The 19210-nt window shown below is 43.4% G+C and overlaps 1 pseudogene across 1 annotated transcript; it reads right to left on the bottom strand.

Moving 5' to 3' along the window:
• Positions 1–9814: 9814 nt before the first annotated feature.
• LOC309620882 (SAYSvFN domain-containing protein 1 pseudogene) lies at positions 9815–17387 on the bottom strand (annotated as a pseudogene). The gene has a single exon. The product of its transcript is annotated as an SAYSvFN domain-containing protein 1 pseudogene (transcript).
• Between the last annotated feature and the right edge of the window lie 1823 nt (positions 17388–19210).

Genomic DNA, 19210 nt, shown 5'->3' with positions numbered 1-19210 from the left:
TGAGGTAGGGAAAAATTACTCCTCAGGGAAGCCGGAGAGGAAGTCAGGATCTGTGGGGGATGTTGACCCTCTCTTATCCAAGCTCTCCCTATTCCAGTGGCAGTCACACCCCTCCCCAAGCCTCCCAGATCAGTGTCACCGAACACACACATCCCTCAGGGTTCAAGTCCACCAGTGTTTCCTGAGCACTGATCCTGTGCTTGCCTCTGAGCTGGGATCCAAAGAGGAACCCCACCAAGCCCTGCCTTCAAGGAGCTCCAAGCAGATGGAAATCGGTATGTGGGGGCCTCCTGGACCCAGGGATGCAGAATAACATCTAGCAGCTGCAGGAGGCCTCAGGTACCATAACAGCCCCCTGGAGAGCTCAGCTTCCCACACCCATGGGAGGCAGGGGGAGTATGAACTTCAGAGCCACAGAGTTCACTGCTTATCAGTTGTGTCTCTTTGGGCAAGTCGCTTCCCCTGTGTGCTTCAGTTAACTCTTCTGTAACCTGGAGATCATCTCTTCTTCACGGAGCTGTGCTGAGTGCGGAGTGAGATAATGCACAGAAAGGGCTTAGCTTCATGGCCGGCCCACCATGGTGCTTACTAAATGGAAACTATTATACGTCCGCAGAGCCTCCCACAGAGACCTCCTCATTCCCGGTCACACGTGTTCTCACCCGTTCACACATGCTTTGTGTGCCATGCACACATTTTTTAGCGCCTCTCGTTTTCTCACACATGTACATATTCATACATGAACTTGCCGTCTTCCTCCCCTATCGGTTCACGCAGCACCAGCTGACAGGCTTGGTTCCTGCCTTCACGGGACATGGAGCAGAGTCCCCACATTTCCTCATGTCGCTGTCCTGCTCACATGCATGAGCATTCACACCCCCTCTCTATTACTGTGGCCCTTGTCCTTGACCTCTCCTTGCCCGCCTTGTACTCTGAGATAAGAGAAGTGAACTCCCTCACCTAAGGCCACACAGCCAGGGAGCAGAAAAGTCAGGATTCAAACCTGGGCCATTGAGCTGCACAACTTGAGCTTCTACACATGACTCTACTCGGACACCCCAGGGCTCCGGAAAGGAATGTGTGCCAAAGGGTGGACCTTGCACACTGAGGGCAGGAAGCCTGCCCCAAGGCCCGGGGCGATGCAAGCCAGGACCACTCCGTGAGGCTAGCTGCCCTCTCTCCTACCTACAATCATCTCTGGCCTGTCCTAAGCCTCCTGTCTGTCCCCTCGAAGACCCACAACCTCTGCCTGCACCCTCCTCACAGATACACACAACCCCTCCCTACAGGGCGAGGGAGAGCCATGTTTCTTGAACAACTTCTGTATGCCAGGCACTGTAGCCAGGTACTCTCACCCTTGGTCCTATGCTATCTTTGTTTAATTCACATAACATCCCTGAGGTTGATATTGATAGGCCTATTTTACAGAAGAGGAAACTGAGGCTCCAGGCTTAATCTGCCTGCATCCCCTGCCCCCGCCAACCTCAGCCTGCAAAGCCCTCTCTTGCCCAGCCAGATTTGTCCCTCCACCCGCTTCTCTCCTTCTCTCCCTCTGCCTTCACCGCCCTCTAGCTGGGACCAGTTGGGGTCTGTGTTGAGCCCAGGCTGTCCTCCCTCCCCCACGAATACCTTGCTTTTCCCAAGTCACTCTATCTCTGGGTCAGGCTCAGGACAAGCCCAGGGTGGGACCTGAGCCCTCCTACTCTTCTTCCTCCTGCCTGCTGGCTGCACCACACTCCAGATCAAGCCCCAGGTGGGTACACCCTGCTAGTCTAATTTCACTTCAGCCATGGAGATTCTCAGTGGCTGGGGAAAGAGGGGCTGGTCCCAAAGGCCAAGGGTTCAACCAAACGTTCAACCCCCCACCCCTCCCTGGTCCTTGCCCCAGCTTCATGCCTGGTTTATGGGTGTTTGCACTGAGATCACCTTGATCTTCCAGGTGTCAGCCTGGCTCTGGGTCATGCTGTTGGCAGGATGACACCAGAGATAGGAGGAGCCCTTCTCTTCCTGAGATGGGCCTGCCCCCTCCCTCCCTCTCTCTTTATCCCCTCCTTATACCTTGTTACCCTTCCCTGGACTCCTAGAAATCTGTCCCAAGCCCTTGGGCCCCACATAGGCAAGTGGCCTGCCCCTGCTCCTCAAAAGAGCCTAGAACAGGGCATCTGAGGGCCAGCGCATGGCTCAGTGTGGCATAGCAGGTGGCACAGGCGCTGGACTGCAGCTGGGACCCTCGGCTCCTTAGAGACCTCATCTTTGGATATCCGTGCCCTCCTGTGTGTCACTGATCTGGGCTCAACTTCCTCTAGCAGTCCCTCCTGTCCTCACTCTCCAGCCCTGTGCAGGGCAGCTATGGGGGAAATCCTGCAGCACTCCAGCCCGGCCCACCTGTCACTCCCTCAACTCTGGTTACCTGGGGAATGTGCAAAGAGGGACTGGGCCATTCATCACTGTCAGGGGCTCAGGAATTCAGGGCTGGGGGGCAGCCGTTGTCACCACCTGTCACTGACCCCGGCCTAGCTCCCCATCTCAGAGAGCCAGTAAGCCCAGGGTGGGATGATGCTGGCTGCAGAAATGACATCTTTGCCCCGTTCTGCTCTTGGCTCCTTAGAGAACACACTGGACTTGTCAGGCCCCATAAACACAGGGAATAAAGTTCCCCTGGAGGAACACCCCAAGCAGAGCAAATATTTGAACAACCCGAGGAGCCGAGGGAAGGGGCAGTGCTTCTTCCTCTCTCCAGCCCTCCTAGCTCTGACCCCTCGCTAGCCTATGAGATAACTTCCTGCCTTCCAACCTACCATAAATGCTAAAGGGTCAGGTTCTGGGCTTTCTCGACTGATAAACCCAAGCCTACTGTTAGAAAGGTCATGAACCCCTGGGGGCATCCTGAGGATAGATAAGGGGCTGGACCCAGCTGGCCAGATAACCAATGGCAGATATATGGCACCCAGGCCCGCCACCCTCCAGCTGCCCCTGAGCCAACGGAGCCAGGATCTCTGACATTGAAACCTCCGCTCCCCACACTCACAACTTTGTCCAGCTTGGTTTAGAGACCTTCCTTCCCACCTTTTATCAGCAAGGCCCCAGTGCCTGGGCTCAATGTACCTCCCAGGGAAGGCCCAGTTTCTTTCTAAGCCTTTAGTCTCCCCACCAACCTCCCCCACCCCGCCCCTGCCATACCCCCGCCTCCCCAGCGCTGCCCAAGTTGGAACTGGGGTGAGACCTCAATTGACAAACCAGCCATCATCTTCCTCATGAGGAAGCCAACCCCCTCAGAAGAACATAAATTTCCCTGGCCTGGCTTGTTTTTCTTTCACAGCCTCTCTCCTGGACACAAACCAGAGACTATGGCAGCCTGGGGCTTTAGCCATGAGAGGTGGGGCTGGGGGTGGGGATGTGGAGAGGGAGGGAATTTTCCTCCTTAGATTGGTGTTCTGGGCAGGGGTGGGGAAGTCAGGAAGCTCTGGAGAGCTAAGAGTGTCTCGGGGGGATTAGGGCTCTACAGACCGGGGGGGGGGGGGGGGGGGGAGGAAGGAGGAGGGAATTTCAGAGGTAGGGAAATGAGACATTAGGCAGGTTGTTCAATCAAAGGGGTAGAGTCTCCAAGGAAATCTCACCCCAGTAGCCTCCATATTCCTCAATCTCTGTCGACCCCCAGTGGCCAGCCCAGTATTTGCATTCCAAAAGCTGACCCAGCGCTGATCCTGACCCCCAACAGCGCAAAGGGAGATGAGGGACACTCGCAGCTTCGGGTGCTGGCCTTGCTGGCCTGCGCTGAGCTAAGCCAGGAACACCCTTTATCCTCCTCCCCCTCCTCCTCCCAGTACTAGAAATTCAATCTATCCAGGCCTACCGTAGCACCCACCTCTTCTGGGCAACCTTCCTAGAAGGCCCTAGCCCACAGATCTGTTCCCTCCTTTGACCTCCATATCCTGACCGTATACCTCTGACTGGCACTTGGATTTTCAATATTTGTGTGTATCTGAGCTCTCCCACTACATACTAACCTGGAGCAGAAACCACTGACTGCTTCTCCTTTATCTTCTGCATCAAAGCCAGGCATCAGGATGGGCATACAAGAGGTGCGCAATAAATGCTAATGGTGTTGGAGTTGATGATGGTGGTGATGGTGGTGACAGGTACCATTTACTGAGCACCTACTACGTTCCATGTACTTTGTATCCATTCTCTCATTCAAAGTCATTTTATGCACAGATGAGAAAACTGGCATTCTCAGAAGTCAGGTGACCCAAATAACAACTCATGTCTAGTAAGTGGCAGACCGCAAAGTTTGATGCAGGTCTCTCTGGCTCCAAGCTACAGGTACCTCCATATCCTACGTGCTAGACACTGCCTTTACCCCTGGAAGGGACCCAGGGATGACAATGACACAGGTCCTGACAACATGGCACGGTGTGGGCCACAGCAAAGACCGTAGCTCCATGGAGCACAGAGGGACAAGCTTTGCATCCGTCCTCCTTGTCCTCTTTCTCATCTCAGGGTACTTCTTCTCTAGTTTGCTCATTTGGCAGAAGGACAGATAGCTCACCCCGGATAGGCAGTCTCTCAGGTCCTGTCACTTAAGGAGGCTGTGGCCAACTAGGAGACTCCTATAGACAATGGACACCTGAAAAAGTCAAGAATCCAGGACCACAGAAGGAGGGTCCATCAGAGGTTGCTACCCATGAAATACCCAGACCCTCCCAGGAACCAACATGGGTCAGTTCAGTTCACAAACACTGCTGGGCCTCCCCTGGGAGCCTGCCAGGTGCTGGAATCTGAGAGCAAACTGCCCCAGGTCAATACGCATCATTGAGTAGAGGGCCCATCGACCTGAGCCTTACTCTTGTCCGTGGCCTCCCTGAGTCATTTTGCCTTTCTCCGGCCTGGTGACCTTGGTGGAAATCGAGGCACTCTTTCCTCTCCCCTTCCCCAGGTAAGCCACTCACCTGAGACTCTCTTTCAGTCACTTGGTTCTTGGTGTGAAGAATATCTGCCCGGACTGAAAAGGAAAAGAACCTGTTGAGGGGATCTGAGGTAATTCAACCCACACTCCCTTACCTGCGCCCACCACTAGGGTTCTCACAAGGCCCTGGCTTGGAGTTGACAGCTCTGGAAAGCAGGCAGCCTATTCCATTTCCCAGGCACATTCTCCAAGGAGAAGAGCTTGCAGGTTTCAGGTTGGACTTTCCAGGGGCACTTAATGAAGGGATTTTATGGCTAAAGTGGATTGGTAACACCTGTTTTGAAAAAGGTCCAGAGTGAAATGACCGGAGCCAGGTAATAAGGCGCAGCCTTCTGTGACTCTGATTACCCATTTTTCCTCACGTTGGTGCAGAATAGAACTGCTTCCTGTGGGAAATCTCAGCCCTGCCAGAAGGGCCTCCCAGGGCCCACTCCTGGGCAGAAGCACAGTGGTCTTCCTCTAGAAGCAGACGTGCCCTAGCCAGGCAACCCACCTTTCATCAGTAGCTGACAACCTCCCTCCCAGGCTAGCTGATTGCTAAGGCTGATTGGTGTGCATGGACCCCACCATACAGAATATCTGTACTACAGGAGCTCACTAGGGAAGATGAGCTCACATGCTGCCACCTAGCACATAGCTGAACCATCATCACCATCACAAACATTTTTTGAGTGATTACCATATACCAAGCTCCATGCTAAGCCCTTTATGTATATTATCTCATTAAAGTGGCCCAACCCTCTGAGCTGTTACTGTTATTATCGCCATTTGCCAATAAGGAAGCTGTGGTACAGAGAAGTTAAGCAACTTGCCCACACTCACAGAACCAGGAAGCAGTGGTGCCTGCTTACTAGCTATATGACTTCAAATCCAGTATCCCTAACCACATCCAACAGCTTCTCCCTCAAACAGTCCCGGGGATTGGGATTCAAGGTGCTGCAGTGGTTTTAGAAGCATCCTGATGTGACCGTTCGGAGCCCAGGCTTTGAGATCAGATAGGCTTGGGTTTCAATTCTGTTTCTGACCCTTATTACTTTTGCAACCTCCCTGAGCTTCTGTTTGCCCTATGATGAATTGGGGAGAAACCATTCCTTCATTCATAAGTGCCTACCACGTGCCAAGAAAATAACACTTACTTATGGGGGTGCTGTGCAGCTTGAACTAGCTGATATATATAAATCCCCTAACCCATACTACATGCTTGCCAAATAGTGGCTATTATTATTGTTGTGTAGTTGCAGTTGTTAGAGAGAGAGAGAGACAAAGGGGGAAATGACCAGGAGGTGTTCCATTTGGAGTGAGACCAGATGGAGTCCCCAAGACCTAGGCTGATTCAAACGCAAGGGAGGCAATGGCACAGGCAGGTGGAGAAAGGCTAGGATCCTTGGCCAGGTCAGTAAAAGAAGGCTCTGCCAGCAGGGCCTTAGGCTGTAATCTCAGGCTGAATTTACACAAGGCGAACACACGAGGGCATGCGCCCCTCAAAATGGGCTGGTTCAGAGACTCCCAGAAGCCAGGGCTCCTGCTCCCTGTTTTCACCTCTAGGGCAGCTGGCCCTGGCCCTGACACTGAGAAGGAGGCTGAGGGAGGGAGGAGACATAGGAGATTAACAAGGTCCTCTCTGGGGCACGAAAAAGCAGATACAGGGTGTTGACCCCCTGAAGAGAATAAAAGGGGAAGTAAAACAGACTCAGCAGATTTGAAGGTTGAGGGGGGAAAGAAGTCACAATACAGGAGATCAGAATGACCTCAGCCTGGGGACCAGGCAAGTAAACAGCATCAGTCTGTTATTCTCTGTTACTCTCTCTTTCACACACACACACACATAAACACACACACACAGGTGTTATGAGGCAGTCCCAGATTTGGAGAAAGGAGCCTGAGTGAGGCATGAGATTGTCCAGCCAGGGGCATTTGGGGTCAGACACGATCTCAGTCTTCATGCAGTGATTATGAAAAATAAAGCCAGCAAAACTTCGTGTCTCTAAAGGGTCAGTTCGTGGAAAAGGTTAACTTGATATCTCTACTGAGAAAGGTCCAATGAAATCAAGCCAGTCCCAAGGTTAGGAATCTCAGAGAACTTCTAAAGCCTGAGCAGGATGGTTTAAACTTCAGAATGAAGGGAGAGCAAGGGATGGTAGCAAGATGCACCAGCCTTGGCGTCAGGCACATTCACTACACACTTCCTGGCAGTGTGGCCTTGGGCAAGTTACATAAACTCTCTGAGTTTGCTTCATCTTTCAAATAGGAATAATAATAATAGTACTACTAGGTAAGAGGTAAGTAAGATACTGGGTATGGAAGTGTCTGGCACACAGCTGGTGCCTAGAAAATGCTGGTTCTGCAGCTATCCATAAGGGAGTCTTGAGAACCAACTGAAGTGGGAAACTTTGGGGACCTTGAGGCAGGTTGTCCTACCTGGGGGCAGCAGCTTACTGTCAGGAGGTGAAACCTATGTAAGATTGGACCTGGACTAGATAACTTTTAGGAACATTCTACTCATGACACTCCATGGTCTGTCAGTCAGCAAATGCGATATGTAGGGCATTGTGGGAGATACAGAAAGATCCAGATTTGATCAGTCAGATCTCAGCTCAATTGCCACTTCCTCAGGGAAATTTCTCCAACCATCCAGATGAAATTAGTGCCGTTCCCCCAACCCTTGTCTTCATCTAGGCCGTTAATTTGTTTTATTTTCTTCATAAGTTATCAGTCTAAAATGACTATTTTTCTTATGTGTTGATTTTCTGGCGTGCACACACACACAAATAAGCTCAGTAAAATGTGTTGCTGTGATGTATAAGAAATGGACCCTAGCATCAAAGAGCTTATGAGACCGGTATGGGAGTAGTTGAGGGCTCATGTGTCAAGGACAGGGGCTCACTTCTAGCCAAGAGATATGAGTTCCAGGAGTTGCTGGGTCTTGAGCGAGGCTTTGAAGGATGAATAGCATTGGAAAAAGTGGAGATAAGTGAGGGGAGAGGAGTCAATGAATGACAACAGAAAACGCAATTCTCATTTTCCGAACACCACAAGTTACCAGACCTGGTTCCCAGTCCTGCAATAGAGCAGTGAACAAGCCAGAGGAGGCTCCGCTTCTGGAATGGTGCTCGCATCCCAGCAAGAGAAGATAGGACACGTTCAGATAGTAATCAATACTATGGAGAGGATAATGCAGGGTAATGGGATGGAAAGAGGTCGAGATAGAAGTGGCAGGGGTTCCTTCAGAAGTGGGTATCACATCATCACGGGGCCTTTGAAGTGGCCATGTCTGAGCTGAAATCAGAATGATTAAAAGGGTCAGGCATCCAGAATCCAATCCATCCTTTTACACACAGGACTAATTCCCCCCACATTCAGCCCCTGCTATGTCTTCTCTTTCTCTGCCCTCCTCTGATCTTTCCCCAGAGCTTTCTTTGCTTTCTCTGGTCACTCTCTACTCTTTTTACTGTAAATCAGTCCCGACTTTCAAGGCCTCTTTCAATTTTCCTTTAGTCATTACTACCAGTTCAACAAACCAAAAGACCCCAAATCAAGCCAGAAAACCCAAGAAGCTTTTTAGAAGGGGGAGGAGAATGGGGAAAGACAGTGAATCCTTAAGTCTCATTTTTTTCCCCTGTCACCCTGGTGAAATTGAAAAAAGGAATAGCAACCTGACAGGAATGCTGTGGGGATTACCCTACGAGTACATAGCATGTGCTCAGAATATGTTAATTCTCTCTCTCCTCTTTCTTGATATTTTAAAGCATGAAGTGTCTGATGTTAATTACATGTTCATCATAGAGTGTATGGAAAGCACTGTAAAGTAGAAGGAAAGAAAAATATTAACAATCTCCCTCACAAAACCCCACAACTCAAAGTTAACAACCACTTGTTAAATTTTTGGTGTGTTTCCTTCCAGGATTTTTTATACGTTTCTTTTTTTTAAAAACAACTCTATTGAGATATCATTCAAATCATAAAGTTCCCTCTTTTAAAGTGTACAATATAATGCATTTTAGCATATTCCCAAAGTTGTGTGACCGTCATCACTAACTAATTTTAGAACATTTAATCACCCCAAAAAGAAACTTTATACCCATTAGCAGTCACTCCCATTCACCTCCACCTCACCTCCAGCCCTAAGTAACCATTCACATACTTTCTGTCTCTATAGATTTGCCTATTCTGAGAATTTCATAAAAATGAAGTCATACAATATGTGGCGTTTTGTGTCTGGCTTCACTTAGCATGATTTCAATGTTCATCCAAGTTGTAGTATGTATCAGTACTTCATTCCTTTTTATGGCCAAATAATATTTCATTATATGGATATACCACATTTTTTATCCATTCTTCAGTTGATGGGCACTTAGGTTATTTTCATTTTTGGCTATTATGAATGATGCTGCTATGAACATTCATATACCATTTTTTTTTTAAGAAGATCTCTTATTTATTTATTTATTTATGGCTGTGTTGGGTCTTCGTTTCTGTGTGAGGGCTTTCTCCACTTGCGGCAAGCGGGGGCCTCTCTTCATCGCGGTGCGCGGGCCTCTCACCATCGCGGCCTCTCTTGTTGCGGAGCACAGGTTCCAGACGCGCAGGCTCAGTAGTTGTGGCTCACGGGCCCAGTTGCTCCGCGGCATGTGGGATCTTCCCAGACCAGGGCTCGAACCCATGTCCCCTGCATTGGCAGGCAGATTCTCAACCACTGCGCCACCAGGGAAGCCCCATATACCATTTTTTGTGTGGATATATATTTGGCTATATACCTAAGAGTGGATATATACCTAGGAGTGGGCATGCTGGGTCATATGGTAACTCTACGTTTAACATTTTGAGGAACTATCACACTATCAACATTTCTTTCTTCACAGTTATGGTGATGCTGTAATACAATCACCTCTACTAGCTTTCTGAGACTATTTGATTTTCCCTAGTTTCTTAGTGAAATATTTTTTCAAATGTCCTTTAAAAACACATTCAATTCAATAAGGCATGGGATAAGCCCTGGGAATATAAACATGAATAAATGCTGGTCACTGCCATCAAGCAGCCCACAATCCAGTGGGGGAAGCAGACTCATCAAGTTAAATCCCATGTGATCTGTGCTATAGTAGGGCAATGTACTAAATGCTGGGACAGCACAGGGGAAAGGGCAAAAATCTTCCTGTGGGGTAGTAGGGAAGGCCTCCTAGGGAAGGTGACATTTGCAGACTCTGGGAAGATGAGTGTGGGTTCATCAGGGAGATGAGGAGGAAGAAGAGGAGGAGGAGGAGAGGGGAAGGGAGAGGGGAAAGTCAAGCAGAGGCAACAAAACGTGCAAAAGCATGGAAGCATGAAAGAAAATGGTACCCAAGATGCTGCAAATAGATTGCTGTGACTAGCGTCCCAGGTACTTTAAGGAAAAGAGCAGTAATGATGCTGGTAATGTAGGTTGGGGCCAGATGTTGAAGGGCTTTGAGTGACATGTAAATAATTTATAATTTAACATGTATCATTTGTTGGGGGGGGAGCCTTAGAAGGATTTGAGGCCAGGAGTGGACAGGATTAGAATTACAGAGTTTAAAAAGTACTTTTGAAATCAAAATATTACACATGTATATGGTTAAAAATCAAAGAGCGGAAGTGTTCAATATAACAACCAACCATCCCTTGCCCCATCCTTTCCCATGCCAGACCTTCTCCTCTTTTAGTGGTTTCTCCTGGTAATTAGTTTCCTCATTTATTCCTAATTTATATACATAAGCTGCTATTTCTTTTTTTTTCTTCCAGTTTTATTGAGATATAACTGACATACAGCACTGTATAAGTTTAAGGTGTAGAGTATAATGATTTGACTTACATGCATCATGAAACGATTACCACAATAAGTTTAGTGAATACCCATCATTTAATACAGACACAGAATTAAAGAAATAGGAATGTTTTTTTCCTTGTGATGAGAACTTCTAGAATTTGCCCTCTTAACAAGTTTCATATATAACATACAGCAGTGTTAATTATATTAATCATGTCATACATTACATCCCTAGTACTTAATTTATCTTATAACTGGAAGTTTGTACCATTTGACCACTTTCATCCAATTCTCCCCCCGCCCCAACCTGCCCCATTAACCACCTCTGGTCACCACAAATATGATCTCTTTTTCTATGAGTTTGTTTGTGTTTGAAGTATAATTGACCTACAACACTATGTTAGCTCCTGGTGCATGATATAGTGATTCTATATTTCTATACATTTCAAAATGATCATCACGATAAGTCTGGTTACCATTGTCACCATACAAATATATTACATAATTATTGACTGTATTCCCTACACTGTACATTTCATACCCACGACTCATTTATTTTGTAACTGGAAGTTTGTACCTCTTAATCTCCCTCACCTATTTTTCATTCCCTAACCCCTTCCCTCTGGCAACTACTTGTTTGTTTTCTGTTTCTATGACTGTTTCTGTTTTGTTGTATTTGTTCATTTGTTTTGTTTTTTAGATTATACATATAAGTGAAATCGCAGAGTATTTGTCTTTCCCTGTCTGACTTATCATAAAACCCTCTAGGTCCATCCATTTTGTCATAAGTAGCAAGATTTCATTTTTTATGTCTGAGTAATGTTCCATTGTGTATGTACACCACATTTTCTTTATCCATTCATCTATCAATGTGCATTTAGTTTGCTTCCACATCTTGACTATTGTAAGTAATACTGCAATGAACATAGGGGTGCATATATCTTTTCAAATTAGTGATTCCGTTTTGTTTCGATAAATACCCAATAGTGGAATTGCTGGATCATATGGTAGTTCTATTTTTAGTTTTTTGAGGAACTGCTATACTGTTTTCCATACTGGTTGAACCCATTTACACTCTTACCAACAGTGCACAAGGGTTCTCTTTTCTCCACATCCTCTCCAACAATTTGTTATTTGTTGTCTTTTTGATGATAGCCATTCTGACAGGTGTAGGGAGATATCCCATCGTGGTTTTGATTTGCATTTCTCTGATGGTTAGTGATATTGAGCATCTCTTCATGTGTCAGTTGGTCACCTGTATGTCTTCTTTGTAAAAATGTCTATTCAGATCCTCTGTCCATTTTTTAATTGGGTTGTTTTTTTGTTTTTTTTTTAAATGAATTAATTTATTTTTGGCTGCACTGGGTCTTTGTTGCTGCGGGTTTTCTCTAGTTGAGGTGAGCGGGGGCTACTCTTCGTTGCTGTGCGCGGGCTTCTCATTGCGGTGGCTTCTCTCGTCACCAAGCACGGGCTCCAGTAGTTGTGGCTCGAGGGCTCTAGAGCACAGGCTCAGTAGTTGTGGTGCACAGGCTTGGTTGCTCCACGGCATGTGGGATCTTCCCAGACCAGGGATCGAACCCATGTCCCTTGCATTGGCAGGTGGATTCTTAACCACTGCACCACCAGGGAAGTCCCAGGGTTGTTTGTTTTTTGATACAAAGTTATATGAGTTCTTTGTGTATTTGGGATATTAACCCCTTGTTGGATATATCATTTGCAAATATTTTCTCCCATTCAGTAGGTGGCCTTCACAGTTTTTAGATAGTTTCCTTCATCATGCAAAAGCTTTTTAGTTTGATGTAGTCCCATTAGTTTATTTTTGCTTTCATTTTCCTTGCTTGGGAAAACATATCCAAAATATATTGCTAAGACCAATGTCACAAAGAGAATACTGCCGATGTTTTCTTCTAGGAATTTTATGGTTTCAGGTGTTACATTTATCCCTCAAATCCATTATGAGTTTAATTTTGTATATGGTGTGAAAAAGTAGTCCAGTTTGATTCCTTTGCATGTAGCTATCCAGTTTTCCCAACACCATTGATTGAAGAGACTGTCTTTCCCCCATTGTATATTCTTGCTTCCTTTGTCATAGATTAATTGACCATATAAAGGTGGGTTCATTTCTGGACTCTCTATTCTGTTCCATTGATCTATGTGACTATTTCTGTGCCAGTATCATACTGGTTTTGATTACTGTAGCTTTGTAGCATAGTCTGAAGTGAGGGTGCGTGATGTTTCCAGCTCCGTTCTTTTTTCTTAAGATTGTTTTGGCTATTCAAGGTCTTTTGTGTTTCCATACAAATTTTAGAATTATTTGTTCTAGTTCTGTGAAAAATGCCATTGGTATTTTGATAGGGATTGCACTGAATCTGTAGACTTCCTTGGGGAGTATGGTCATTTTATGAATATTAATTCTCCCAATCCATGAGCACAGTATATCTCTCCGTCTGTCTATGTTGTCTTCAATTTCTTTCATCAGTGTCTAATAAATATTTTTCCAAGTACAGTTCTTTCATCTCCTTAGTTAGATTTATTCTTTTGGATGTGATTGTAAATGGGATTGTTTTCTTAATTTCTATTTCTGATAATTCATTGTTAGTGTATAGAAACGCTACAGATTTCTGTATATTCGTTTTGTATTCTGCAGCTTTATGAATTCATTGATGAGCTCTAGTAGTTTTTTGGTGGCATCTTTAGGATTTTCTATGTAAAGTATCATGTCATCTGCAAATAGTGACTGTTTAACTTCTTCCTTTCCAATTTGGATCCCTTTTATTTCCTTTTCTTGGCTTAATGTTGTGGCTAGGACTTCTAATACTATGTTCAATAAAAGTGATGAGAGTGGAATTAAAATAATTTAAAAAAACAAAAAAGCAAACCAAAAAAAAGTTGGTGAGAGTGGGCATCCTTGTCTTGTTCCTGATCTTAGAGGAAATGCTTTGAGCTTTTCACCATTGAGTATGATGTTGCCTATAGGCTTGTCATAAATGGCCTTTATTATGTTGAGGTATGTTCCCTCTATACCCACCTTGAGAGATTTTATCATAAATGGATCTTGAGTTTTGTCAAATGCTTTTTCTGCATCTATTGAGATGATCATATGATTTTTTATTCTTCAGTTTTTTAATGTGATATATCATATTGATTGATTTGTGGATGTCAAACCTGGGATAAATACCACTTGATCATGGTGTGTGATCATTTTAATGTATTGTTGAATTTGGTTTGCAATATTTTGTTTAGGGTTTTTGCATCTATGTTCATCAGAGATATTGGTCTGTAATTTTCTTTTTTTGTGATATCTTCATCAGGTTTTGGTATCAGGGTGATGCTGGCCTCATAGTATGAGTTCAGAAGGGATCCTTCCTCTGCAATTTTTTGAAATAGTTTGAGAAGGACAGGTGTTGTTAACTCTTCTCTGAATGTCTGGTAGAATTCACCTGTGAAACCATCTGGTGATAGACTTTTTGTTTGTTGGTGATTTTTTTGTTTGTTTTGTTTGTTTTTAATGATTCAATTTCATTCCTGGTAATCAGTCTGTTCCTATTTTATATTTCTTCCTGGTTCAGCCGTGAGAGATTATATGTTTCTAGAAATTTGTCCATTTCTTCTAGGTTGTCCATTTTATTGGTGCATAATTGTTTATAGCCATATCTTATGATCTTTTGTATTTCTGTGGTGTCAGTTGTAACTTTTCCTTTTTCATTTCTGTTTTTATTTATTTGGATCCTCTCTTTTTTTTTTTCTTGATGTTTCTGGATAAAAGTTTATCAATTTTTAAAATCTTTTTAAAGAACTATTAGTTTAATTGACCTTTTATATTTTTTATTCTCTATTTTATTTACTTCTGCCCTGATCTTTTTTTTTTTTTTTTTTTTTGCCCTGATCTTTATTATTTCTTTCCTTCTACTAACTTTGGGTTTCGTTTGTTCTTTTTCTATTTTCTTTAGGTGTATGGTTAGGCTGTTGATTTGAGATTTCTCTTGTTTCCTGAGGTAGGCTTGTATCACTAAAAACTTTCCCCTTAGAACTGCTTTTGCTATGTCCCATAGATTTTTAATTGTTGTGTTTTTGTTTTCCTTTGTCTCCAGGTATTTTTCTTATTTCCTCTGATTTCTTCAGTGACCCATTAATTGTTTAGCAGCATATATTTTAACCTCCACGTTTCTATGTTTTATACAGTTCTTTTCTTGTAGTTGATCTCTAGTCTTATAGCCTTCTGGTAAGAATAGATGCTTAATATGATTTTAATCTTCTTAAATTTACTGAGACTTGTTTTATGGCTTAGCATGTGATTTAAAATCTTGGAGAATGTTCCATGTGAACTTGAAAAGATGTGTATTCTGCTGCTTTTGGATGGAATGTTCTATATATATATATATAATATATATATATATGATATGATATATATATTCCTAGTATGTATGTTAAGGTTTTTTTTATCATGAAAGGGTGCTGGATTTTGTCAAATTCTTTCTTAGCATCAATTGAGATGATCATGTGGATTTTTCCTTCATTCCATTAACATGGTGTATTACAATTTTTTTTGACATAGAAAACAAATTTATGGCTACCAAAGCGGAAAGGTGTGGGGGAGGGATAAACTAGGAACCTGGGATCAGCAGATACACACCACCATATATAAAACAAACAACAAGGACCTACTGTATAGCACAGGAACTACAAAATACTTAATATTTTGTAGTAACCTATATAAGAAAAGAATCTGAAAAAGAATATGTATATGTATAAATGAATCACTTTGTTGTACACCTGAAACCAACACAACATTGTAAATCAAATATATGTCAATTTAAAAAATTAATTAATTTAAAAAAAGACTTAAAGAGAATATTTACTTTTAACATATAGTCCTGATGTACCAAACCGTTACTTCAAACAGCTGGATATTTTAAACAGTTATCTCCCCAATGCCCTCCTACTGTTCTAAAAATCACCTCTCTTAAATAAAGAGACAAATAGGTCTCCTTTCTTGAGTGTGTAATTTTAATAAATTGCATCAGACCCACAGTGAGTGTCTTTCTGGGAGTTTCACCAAAACCAAAAAGAAGTTCTGATATAAAACTGCAGCAGGAAATCAGGGAAAGCGTGTGGAACTGCGGGGTCACAGAACTGACCTGCAAGCTATCCTTAGCCAAACCCACAAATCGGCACCCCAGGGGTGTGAGGGCCCTGGGGGCCAGTCAACGGCAGGGCTGGTCCTATCTCCCCTGCAGGGGTCTCAGGTGCAGCTCGCATTCCAGCTGCTGGGCAATCAGGGTGCCCTGGATGGCCTCACAGCCCGGGTTGAACACGGAGTACCCGCTCTTCCCCCCTCTGTCTTCTCCTCGGGGCCTCGTTTCCCCCACATGCCTACAGTAGAAGAGGGACAGGACAAAATAGGCCAGGCCAAATTCCAGTTCCACAAACAGTCCCAGCAGGACCAACCAGAGGAGCACCTTCAAGAAGGTGATGTCGGTCAGGGGAGACTGGCCTCCCTCGGGCGGGGGCGGCAGAGGTGGTGGCTTGGCTGGATTCTGCGATGGCTGTGACATGCAGTCCCCAGGCCAAGCTGCTCCCTGAGCAAGGCTGGGCTGGGCCTGGGTACTCAAGGGCCTCGGTTTCCACACCAGGAACAGTTTTAGCCAGCCTCGGGCTGCCTTTGGAGTTACAGCTGCTTCTGCCTTCTCTCCCGAGGTTTGTGCACGGTGGCTCTGAAGTGCTGGGTTCTGCCACCAACCTGGCTGGTTTCTGGGCCCTACCCCGAACTCAGCTAACCACTGCTCCATGGCAGATGCCCTGTTCTCTGTGCGCCCAGGAGTGCGTGTGCCCATGCTGGTGTATTATATTGATTGATTTTTAAATGTTGAAAGACCCTTGCATTCCTGGCATAAATCACTCTTGGTCCTGGTGTATAATACTTCTAATATACTGCTGAATTCAGTTTGCTGGTGCTCTGTTGAGAATTTTTAGATTTATATCCACAAGTGATATTGATCTGTGGCTTTCTTTTAATGTGATATATTTGTCTATCCTTAGTATCAGGGTAATGGTGGCCTCATAGAATGACTTAGGAAGTGTTCTCTCATCTTCTTTAGGAAGATTTTGAGAATTGGTGTTAACTTATTTTTAGATGTTTGGCAGAATTAACTAGTGGAGCCATTTGGTCCTGAGCTTTTCTTGCTTGGGAAGTTTTTAATTACTGATTCAATCTCTTTACTCGTTATTGCTCTAATCAGATTTTCAATAAGATATAACAATTATGAACATATATGCACCCAACAACAGATCCCCAAATATATGAAGCAAAAATTGACAGAATCGAAGGGAAGAATAAACAATTCTATAATAATAGTTGGAGATTTCAATACCCTGCTTTTTTTTAAATAAATTTATCTATTTATTTATTTATGGCTGCATTAGGTCTTTGTTGCTGTGCGCAGGCTTTCTTTAGTTGTGGCAAGTGGGGGTTACTCTTCGTTGCGGTGCACAGGTTTCTCATCGCAGTGGCTTCTCTTGTTGCAGATCATGGGCTCTAGGTGTGTGGGCTTCAGTAGTTGTGGCACACAGGCTCAGTAGTTGTGGCTCATGGGCTCTAGAGCACAGGCTCAGTAGTTGTGGCACATGGGCTCTGCGGCATGTGGGATCTTCCTGGACCAGGGATCAAATCTGTGTCCCCTGCATTGGCAGGCGGATTCTTAACCACTGTGCCACCAGGGAAGTCCCTCATTACCCTACTTTTCATAATGATAGAACAATCAGATAGAAGATCATTATGGAGATAGAGAATTTAAACAACACTATAAACCAACTAGATCTAACAGACATACACAAATCCTCCACCCAACAACAGCAGAATGCATATTTTTCTTCCAGTTGCAGACAGGACATTCTCCACAACAGAACATATGTTAGGCCACAAATCAAGTGTTAATAAATTCAGAAAGACTGAAACCATACAAAGGATATGCTCTGAACACAAAGAAATGAAACTAGAAATCAATAACATTAGGAGAACTGGAAAATTCCAGATATGTGGAAATAAAACCATACATTAAATAGCCAATGAATGAAAGAAAAAAAAATCAGAAGGGAAATCAGAAAATACTCTGATACAAGTTAAAATTAAAAACACAATATACCAAAACTTATAAGATGAAATGAAAGCCATGCTCAGACGGAATTTTATAGCTGTAAATGTCTACATTAAAAATGAAAAGAAATCTCAAATAAGCAACTTATCTTCATACCTTAAGGAAGTAAAAAAAAAAGAAGAGCAAATTAAACAAAAAATTATCAGAAAGAAAGAAATAATAAAGAATGGAGCTGAGAATAACAAAATAGAGAATAAAAAGATAATAGAGACAGTCAATGAAACTAAAAGCTGTTTTTTTAGAGATTATTAAAACTGACTAACATTTACCTATACTTACCAAAGAGAGAGAGGGAGAGACAAAGAAGAGAGAAAGAACTAAATTTCTAAAATCATAGGTGAAAGTGGGGACATTGCTACTATACCTTACAGAAAAAAAAAACTTATAGGAAAATACTATGAAAAATTGTTTGCCTACAAATTAGATAACTTAGATGAAACAGACAAATTTCTAGATACAGACAAACTACCAACACTGATTAAAGAATAAATAAACATCTTAAATTTGTACCAATTAGTTTGAAGTAGTACCAGCTTAGCTTCTTTAGTGTACAAAAATATTGCTCTTATGCAGTTCCATCCCATCTTCCTTATGTTGTTATTTTCACAAATCACATCTTTATACATTGTATACCTATTAACATAGATTTGTAATTATTGTTTTATGTGTTTACCTTTTAAATTGTATAGAAAAAAAGAGGATTTATGAAGTAGAAATCAATAATACTGGCTTTAATGTTTACCTACATAGCTACCTTTACCTTTGTTCTTTATTTCTTTATATGGCTTTGACTTACTCTCTAATGTTCTTTAATTTCAGCCTGAATTACTATCATTAGCATTTCTTGTAGTACAGGTCTACCAGTGACAAACTCCCTCAGTGTTTGTTTATCTGGGAATGTCTTGATTTCTCCTTCATTTTTGAAGGATATTTTTGTTGAGTATAGAAGTTTTGGGTGACAACTTTTTTTCTGTCAGTATTTTAAATATGTCATTCCACTGTTTACTAGCTTCCATGATTTTTGATAAGAATATACATTCTTCCCAAGTGCACCTGGAGCAATTTCCAGGATAGACTATTTAGTAGGCCATAAAAAAAAACCTCAATAAATTTAAAAGGATAGAAATCATAGAAATTATGTTCTCTGACCACAATGGATTGAATTTAGAAATCAAAAATAGAAAGATATTTCAGGAACTCGCAAATATGTGGAAACTAAACAACAAACTCCTAAATAACCACTTGGTCAAAGAAAAAACTCAAAAGAAAAATTAGAAAATACTTTGAGATCAATGAAAATGAAGATGA

The sequence above is a fragment of the Balaenoptera borealis genome (genome assembly GCF_965194805.1).
Source record: "Balaenoptera borealis genome assembly, chromosome: X".
Classification (NCBI taxonomy): Eukaryota; Metazoa; Chordata; class Mammalia; order Artiodactyla; family Balaenopteridae; genus Balaenoptera; species Balaenoptera borealis.
Note: the sequence above shows the minus strand (reverse complement) of the source record. Positions and strands in the feature narration are given on the sequence as shown.